The 9,974-nt window shown below is 32.6% G+C and overlaps 1 long non-coding RNA gene across 1 annotated transcript; it reads left to right on the top strand.

Annotated features, from left to right (window-relative positions):
• Nucleotides 1-8,525: 8,525 nt before the first annotated feature.
• Nucleotides 8,526-9,260, top strand: LOC149375738 (uncharacterized). The gene is made up of 3 exons (XR_016293665.1): nt 8,526-8,625; nt 8,732-8,847; nt 9,200-9,260. It is a non-coding gene; the product is annotated as an uncharacterized LOC149375738 (long non-coding RNA).
• Nucleotides 9,261-9,974: the final 714 nt, after the last annotated feature.

Here is a 9,974-nt window from a genome sequence, read left to right as displayed (position 1 = left end):
AAAAAATTTGCATATTCGGTTTTTTTTTGTTGAACCATAGAGCACAGGGAATTAGATTATTGAACCTTTCTTGTACAGGGATCTCATTAATCATAAGATAAATCGGCCAAACTGACAGAGGAGAAGACTTGAAAGGTGCTGCACCATCACTATTAAACGTAGCAGTTACGTAGTGAAATCGATCTTCAGGTGCTAAAGAAGATACAAATTTACGGTACATGGTGCCATCATAAATATCACGCAAGTGATTCTTCTCATGAGTTCTTTCTTTGACAACGAAATCGTAATAGTTTTCATTTAACTGCAATAAATCTGCAATGGCTGATGATGGATCGATCATTACGCAAAAGTTATCGCTACACTGAGTTACCGCGTCAATATTAGTTTTACACAAACGACATACACTTTCTGTATTTAGGTCATCTAAAATACCCACATAACAATTACAACTAGGGCAAGTTACATGGAAGAAAATGTTTTCATTTACATTCAACAATTTATCCAGCATGTACCGCGATTGGGGTAAAATTGGTTTTAAGAAAATCGAGTTGATAAGAGTTAATAAATTGGATAAGGTTGTTTGAGGTAGCTTATTACTGACACTAAACTTTAAAACCATAAACAGTAGTTGAAGTTGGCTGACAGTAACGGGCGTCGTAATAACATCTGAAAAACCATCACTGTTAATTAAATCCTGAAGAGATGCTGGCTTCTTGTTTTTCCGAGAAAATACTCCGTCATTATCATCATCACTGTCCCACAAAGCATTAGTTGAAATATTCGATTCAGGATCTGACGAATTATCGAATTTATCCATAGTTATCTGTGGAAGTATTAAAAACTGTTCATACTTGGTGATAAATCATGCATTGTCTAACAAAAATTGTTTATGCGTTTCTCTAATATAATAATAATTTTTAATATATAATAAGACTCAAATTGAAGTAAGAACAACAGTACTACGTAATACACTTAGATTTAGCAATTATTCTTTTGACCATAAATTGTTACTTAAAAAACAATGATTAATGTTTGGAAAAAAATTTTGTGGAACGGTTGTATGTGAGCAATGATGTACAAAGATTGACATAACAAATCACAATCATATGTGAGCATTAAATTTGTGGCTTTCCGGTCAAACCAATTAGCTAAGTTTTTGTGATTTTTGAGAAAAATGGCTTCAAAATTAAACAGCCACTTTTTAACAGCACAGGAACATTAAACTAATTCTATTATACAAATTTATGAATATTCAACAAGAAACCCATTTAACCATGAGGATATATGTCATGCCTGCTTACTAATTAGTTGTTATTGAGTAGCATATTTTTATTACTCAAACATAACATTGTAGTACTTCGTACAGTTCTAGCTATAAAACAATTTTTCTGACGAAAAGTAACATGATTCGTACTTGTTCCCGCTTGCAATGCCGTTAAGAATTCTAAATCGTGTTACTTTTCATCAGCAATGAAGCTTGGACAGCAATTGCAGAAATTTTAGCTTCTTCGAAGCAATAATCATCACAGTAAGTTCACGTTTGGTTATGAATTTGGACATCTGCAAAAGGAGTAGGATTTTCTACAGAATAATTCCGACATTAGGGCCTGTACTTTATATCCTTATGATAAAATTTTATAAATACGTGGTTATTTCGCTACTGGAGTCCAATAATACATTAGATTTATCCTTATAATATATTGCAGTGAAAACATGATGCCCTGCTTCTAGTTTCTTTCTTTGTGAACAACCCAAGTGTGAAGCGAATAGTATATAAGTATGTATGCGTATACATACTATACGAGGACTTTGATTCAGTATTTGCAAAAGCCATATATTAAAATTTCTTCTCAAAGGGTGACAACTACTGAATATACTGTTTACCATGATTTTTGCACCTCAAAACTATTAATTTTTGCTGCAGCAACGATTTTTTTATATCACTTATTCGATTAGGCCAGAACAAGAGTCACTTAATCTGTTGGACCGGAAAAATAGCAGTTAATGGATTAGATTTTGTGCTGACTACGGGAAATTGGTAACTCGAATTATTTTAAAAGTTTATTAAGAAGAAAGTACACTAAAAAAGGATATGCTTAAAGATGGAGCTGAAACTAGCCACACGCTGAAGTAGCCTCATCAGGGACGAATCGGGCTTCAGGGGCCCTGAGGCTTAAAATTTTTATTTTATTGGCTTATATATGCCAAAAAAACAATACATATTATTGCCATCCTTCCACGAACGACTTCTATGGGTCTTTCAAGTCGTTAAAGGCCACTATGCTTGGAAAACACTGAGTTTTCCATCGATACGTATACACGTGCAAACAAAAACATTAGAAAAAAATTTATAATTTTTTTTGAAGCTCTTGTGCCACTTTGAAATTAAATAGAATACATTTTTATAAGTCCCAAACATAATATCTGTAAGTTTTCAAAGCCGTGAAAGGCCGCCAGGCTTGAAAAACTTATATTTTTTTTTATCGATACGTACATACACGGAAACATAAAAAATAAAAAAAGAAATTTATAACTTTCTTTGGGGCTCTTGTGCCAGGATAAAAATTCATATAATAGTACATTTATTATATGTGATCTCATAATATTCGAGGGTATTACTCGTTTAAAAAGACCGCCAGGCATTAAAAAAGTAGAAATTTTTTTTCGACTTTTTATTTTTACGCGTATGTACGCACCGATGAAAAACTCAGTGTTTTCCAAGCCTGGCAGCCTTTCGAAAACTTATAGATATTGTATGTGAGACTAATAGAAATGTTTTTTATTTGGTTAAGTTAAAGTTTTTAGCCCTGGGGTTCCTCAAGCCCGTTTTGTCTTTCGGCGTGGGGCTAGTTTCAGCTCCGTGCTTTAAAGTCCTCACTTAATTTAAAAATAAGGGAGTTAATCAGTATGTTCGAGAAGCCACACATATAATATATGCCAAATAATATATGCCAAGTATATATGCTTACTAGCATTGTCAAAAGATAAGTCAATACCTTAAGTACCAATAGTACAAATGGCGATCACAATTACTTTGAATAAAAAATTTCTCGAAATTTACTGTTGCAATACTGGTTAATTTACTGTGCTAGTTGGTAATTGTTGCACAATCCATTATGTTGGTCCCGTAACTATGCGCACAATGATTTTTACTATGCTCCACGTAATTATAAAAATACACGACTTGTGAAATGATTAATAAACCGGAACGTTTAATGATAGCTTTTATTAAACATCAAGGTGCAAATTTGTGTGCACTTGATAATAGGACCAAAAAAATCAGTTTATTTATACTTAAGAAGCAGAATGGTTAGTTTTGTCGGTACTGTGCATTGCATATATAGAGACAATACTACACTACAGAATGAAACCCTACTAAAAGTAAAGACTCATAGACGTCTTTAAATATGTCTCGGATAACGTTTCCAAAGATGTAGCTATCGACGTATCTGATAGATTATTATCTTACAGAAGATGATTTACAACTATTTATAAACCTTTTTTCATTATTAACAAATAGTTTTGAATAATTATAAGACAACAACCTCCGAGAGGCTTCGACAGCTACACTAAGAGAAGGATTTTTTTCCTATCAACGTACAAGTATGTTAACAGAAAAGAAGTTTACTTGTTTTTTATAACTTTTTAAATTTCAACTGACAGACGGCATGTTTATAGTTGACATGCCATATTTTCGTTGAACCTGCGCCACGTCAGATGGCGCCACGCGGGATACATATTATACGTAAGTTAATAGTTAACATATAAAGTTTGTTACTAACAAGTCCTTCTCTCAGTGCACGTCATTAGCTACGTCTTTGGTGACGTGATCTGAGACATCGTCTCTGAGACGTACTTTATGACGTCTCTTGTGACATCACCAATAACGTCATAAAAAACATCTTTACTATTAGTAGGAAATAGTTCCAATTAAATCATTGATTTGAAAATTGGAGGATCAATCTGTCCTTTTCATCCTACCCCTATCTGCCTCTTGCAAGAATAGTCCAGTTAATAAACCTTTCAATGAGGGAGTTCATAACCAGTGATGTTTTTTGCCATCTAGTAAATTAACGCATAAAAGTCGATATAAAATGAAATTAACAAATAGCTTATTTCACCAGCAACTCGTCGACAGTCATACATAAAAAAAGAACAACATGTAGGCACATTGAGACGTCGCAAAAAGCATATTGCCAATTACGTCATAAATAACGTCATAGCTCGAAGGAGAGCGCCGAAATAAACTTTTACACGACTTATTTGTTGTGATACCTCTTGTTTAGAATGCTAATTTTAATTCCTATCGACTTCTTTTCAACTAATTTACCAGATAGCAAAAAAGCACCACTGTGTATGGTTTTAGAAGTTATACTTTTATAAGCACGTTCTGCCCTACCGAGTAAATTAACGGTTTTAGATTGGTGACCTTGAAAAAAAGTGTAACGGAAGTAGACTTTGCTTGATTCTCCTCCTGCACTCCTCTCCCCTTGACGTACTTTTGGTCCCCCTACACCAAACAATCTCATAACACCACACCGCAGCCCACATTTTGAATTTAATTTTTTTCAACCAATTTAAAAAAAAAAAAAAAAAAAAAAGGGTTCCTGAATATATTTGTATAACAGCTTATATACGTATTAATAAACATTTATTTACTCATCATAATTTATAATTTTTTAAATAAACAAATAAATGTTTATACGTTTTTTCACTTTTTTTTATAATTTTCATAATTAAAAAAAAAAATTTCGTACTGCATACATACAACAATTGATTATTATTTCGTTTTTTTCTTTAACAAAATTCAGAGAGGTAAGAGGAGCGCAAATATATGCGGCAAAGCTGGAAATTTTTTTTTTTTTATATGGATGAGCTTACGTACACACTTTTAAGCATACTTGACCCCTTCTTTTTGTATAATAAAAAAAAAGCAAAAAAAAATTATAAATCTATTTGAAAATGTAACAGATTCATTTAATAGTAATCTTTCATACAAACAAAAAAGGGAAGTTTATAAAGATCTTATAAATGCAATTTTAATGAATGTTTTGAAACCATCAGAAGATTCGAGGAAAGTGCAGTTTTTACTTGCCAGCCTCTATATTATTTATATTGTATTGTGTCGTAATATATTGTTCAGTTATTAAATATTAAAATATTTATTGAAACCACACCCAACTAACGTAGTTATACGATAATTGCAACGATAATTGCATAACCTTTGTACACAATATCGTTTCATAGGAGGTATATTTATATTTATAATTATATTATCTGCCATATAATTTTATAGAACCATAACTTCTTACTTGGTTTTTTATTTAGAGGTTTATTAACTGAACGAATAATAAAATAGTCATACAAGTGACGAGAGTTGTCATACCAGGAAATATGTTGTTGATCAGGACTTAATCAAATATTATTTTTATTAATAAGAATTTTCTTGAGTCAATGAAATTTCAAACAATTACTTAAAATTTTTAAAAATAAAAAAAAAATTTTAGTGCCACAGGATACTAAACCAGAATCCAATGTATTAATAATATTCAAAATAAGATTAATGTTTGATCATGCTTGATAAAATTGAAGGAGAATATTTATACACAATTTTTACTGACTGTAGTATATACATACGCTTATAACTTTAATTGATTGCTAAACACGGTTGTCAATAAAATTTCTTATCCGAAGTAATAATGTCACTATAATTTTTTTTAAGTACCTAAATATTTTGTAAAGAAAAATAGGCTAAGTTATACATATTCTGAATGTCCTACAAGTATCAGTGAAAACAAATCTTCTACATTATATATAGGAAGCATAACTGTGACTACAAGTTCAAATAAAGATAATGTTTATAAAGCATACCTATAACAGTGACTTACTTTTGGTGCGAATTTTGTTTCATCTTCTATTTCCAAATTATATTCATTTTCAAACGAATCTGAATCGTTGCAATAATTACCACTGTTGTCGCAAAAAATATTATCATGCAGGGAAAACTCAGTGGAGAAATCGGTTATTTTACTGTCTACTGAAGAGTTGATGTGTTTTTGTCGATTAACTCTCTCAGTATCATGTACGTTGTGGTTGCTTGCTTCGGCGAATAAGGAGTATTGTGACTCATGGACTTGCTAAGATAACACATTTATTTATATATATGTTGTAATACAGTTACTGTCGCAATAAATTACATCTGCTCTGTAAGATCATTATGTATTCAAGTATTTCTTACCTCTGAGATTATTTTTCTCTCATCTAATTTCATCCGGGCTTCCTTTCTTGCTTTTTTAACAACATACTCGGTAATATCTTTTTTATTCCTACTTTTACTGTACAACTTTTTTGCACCCCTTGTAATATTCTGGTCCATTATTACAGGAGGGAAACTCAATCAAAATATAATTGTATAACTTGTAGTAAAGAACAATTAAGATCTACAAAGTTTTAAAAAAAATAAATTTTATGCAAACATTACTTTTCGATGGAATTTTGTGAACGAATAAATAAGTTATTCACGAAGAATAATATATTGAAAATATTGGAATGAATCAAAAATTTTATAAAACTTTAAGAGGTCACACTTACATTAAGTTCAAATGCCTTTGTACTAATAATAATGTTTAACCTCCCGAAGCATAAACAATTGTTTTTAGTGTCAACAATTTATACCTCTAATAATCCTTAAATTCTTGGGTGTGGATGTAATGGGTGCGCTCCTTGGTCCTTCAGTTTAATAGGGGTACGTCGATATTATAAAGTTAAGATGAAAAATATGCGTATTTTGCTAACTGTACATGTATCTGTAAGCCTGCATGTTTTGAATCACAACTAACAATTAATAAAGATGAGTACGTGTTGAGCTATAAGGGTTACGAGACTGACAAGGTGACGAGCAACAACCATAGAGGTATAAGAATAGAGGAGAAAAGGGGCCGTGATATGCGACAGCAGAATTCGCTACGTAACGGGACATCTGTCTTTGTCTGGCAGTTATGTTATTGGTCGAGTCATATGATGGACGAAGAAGTAGTCAATAACTTGGCTTTAGCAACAAGAACATATGCCTCGTTACACTTAATTATGCTGTCACTGCCGCTAATGGGCTAGTATAGCGCTTTTCCCCACTATTCTTATACCTCTATGGCAACAACATAGGAATCTCAAGGTCTCTTTACGGCATTGATGTTTGAAGCGACAGTAGATTAGTAGAAGCCAGGTATGGCAAGGTAGAAAAGCGGTTGTAGAAAAAGTAAGTTTTCTACACGTAGAATACACGTAAGATACTGTAGAGAACTTTCAGGCTTGTCTACATAGTATTTGACATGAAGTTTTCGACGTATAACATAATCTTAATTTCAAGTAAATGCACGTACCTAAATTTAGCCTAATGTGAGTGAGTGTAAGATTATCCACTTTTATAGGTTTTCTACAGTGCTCCCGAAAGTGGCATCCAAAATCGCGCAAAATTCAAATTGGTTATATGGTGCAAAACGCAAAGAACCAGATAACTAAACCCCTAGCTATTTGACCAAATAACCTAATCAGTAATAACACAAGCGCCAATCACCCGATAACCCAGGGAGCTTACTGGCCACTCTATTAAATAAATTCCCGTAACCTTTCTCAGTACAGAATAGGCTTTTTGGACTGCGTCAAGAAATAAAACGTACTGCGCATAAGTGCTGAGAGTAAAGATTCTATTACGCACTCAGCTAACAAAAACACCGGCAAGTCATATTTTTTGAGAGCCAAGCGTGTTTTTATATTATTGCTTTAGTTATTTGTTACTCTAAATAGTACGTTTCAAACAACCTCATCGTTTTCATTAAAAAAATATTAACTATACAAAAAATTTTTATTTTTTGTTACTAAATTCCGTTTTTCTTATTGGCTGCTTCGTTTACGCATTATCTTTAGTCGTGTACGTGTGAATGATGCACTCGATGCTCTTGCGAAATACGAATATAGTGGTGATGGTATATAGTGGAGGATCTTTCTTTGATGCAATTCGCAGTCTGGGGCCGTACCATATAACTTTTTTTCTCTTCGCGAATCTATGTTATAACACAGCCCGATGTACAGAAAAATACTTGCATGGTACGGCCCCTGGGATCTGGAGCAACTGACCAGGCGTTGGGCGACCGAATAAACGAAAAAAAATGTACCCATTGTGGTAGCTTGTGTCAGCGCCATGGCCAGCGCCACTATCGGTCGATGATCACTTTCAATTGAATGTAACTGCACCCTAATATTTTCATGTATTTTGTGGTTAAGCCCGTTTTGTTACTTTGCCAGAGAAGCCAAAGAAAATCTTTCAATTAGAGTGGTGTTATTAAAAAGGATCAGTATTATTTGTAACAATGGAAGTTTTCTTCGCTTTAATTCGTTTCAAAGACGAAAACTGTAAAAGAATATACGAAATCTCACATATATATGAAAAATGTGAGGATTCCAATCGACCAGGCGTGTTCAAATTTATTGTGTTCAAACCTAAAGATGTAAACGATTTTGATGCAAATAAATGGTACTATGCTAGATGGCCTTGTAGCGATGATGAATGTACAAAAAATGCTAAAAAACATACCCACAATTACAAGGCTCATATTTTGCATTTGGGGGGTAAGTATTAATATTAATCAGAAAACTTTTTTACGAATTTATACTATGCTTCATGGATATACATATGTGAATTAAATTAAATATTACTTGAAATATATTTTTGTAGCAACTAAAGATGAGATCAAACTAAAAGATGGAATGAAACGTTCAAAATTTCAAAAAAGGAGCCAAGAAACGTCGACAAGTCCAGTATCATCCGATGATGATTCTAATTCTGATTCTGTAAGTACTTTTGCTTTTATATTTTAACTTAGTTTTCTGTTCTTATGTCCATCCATGTGCCTGTATACCAAACCTTGGTTGTCAGAGATAACTATGAATTATTGAAAATTCAAAGATGCCTCTCAATGCCAACAAAATATAAAAAGTGTAATGAAAAGGCTTACTAAGCAATACTATAGGATGAGTGCAGGGTTAAACATTAGTATATGTTATATTTATGGGTACTTGAATATATCTACTTGGATTTCCAATATGGATCATAAAAGTCTTGACCATTTAGTCTGATATATACTTTTATTATAAAAAAATAATTTCTATATGTTTGAAGTTATAAAAATTAATTTAAATTTAGAATGAAATGCAGACAACTACCAATAAAGTAGCACAGGAAATCTTAAAACAGTACAAGCGAAAAAATTGTTTGAATAAGAGGCCTAGAATTGAAGACTCAGATGTATCTGAAGAAGAACAAATCCACAACAATATATCGAGCCTGCCTGTTTTTTCTATCAACAATCGTGCAGTCAACAATTTTGATGACGTTACTTCAAATGATCCGAATAGTATAACGGATACCAGAGCAAGGTTACAGCTTCAAGTCGAGGACCGTATCAATATGCCAAGTGATATGTCATTTCACGGGCCAAGCTCACGACATGAGCTTGATGATAATTTTGATAATGATACTGGAAGACCACTTCCAAGTAGTACTGAGGCTGCTAGTAATCAAGCCGAAGACACCATTGAGCATAGGCATGATTTGACAAGAAAAAAACCGGTCCGATCGATTAAAAATAGATACAGAAAAAAAGCTGGTATTGAAAATTAATTAATATATTGTAGATTGCAGTGAAACATTCAACTTAATCTACTTGTTTTCAATGTGCAACTTACTGCTTTTTAATTATCAAAATAATTATTCATCCTTACATTTCTATGAAATGTTACATATGCAAGGCTTTTGTCGAAATTTGTATGCGGATCTCCTTTAGGGAAATAATAATGGACCAATATTATGGTTTCCTTGGTACTAGCATTTTGAGTCATACTATGTTAGGTGAACCTCGAGTGTAGTGGAAAATGTATTTAAAATTTCCTGTCCGCCCATGCTTCAAGTAAAACATGAG

This window comes from Copidosoma floridanum, unplaced genomic scaffold (genome assembly GCF_036245765.1).
Source record: "Copidosoma floridanum isolate Cflo_tuat_1 unplaced genomic scaffold, Cflo_Japanese_pri ptg000004l, whole genome shotgun sequence".
NCBI lineage: Eukaryota > Metazoa > Arthropoda > Insecta > Hymenoptera > Encyrtidae > Copidosoma > Copidosoma floridanum.
The sequence above is the reverse complement of the archived record's forward strand: the minus strand, read 5'-3'. Positions and strand labels throughout refer to the sequence as shown.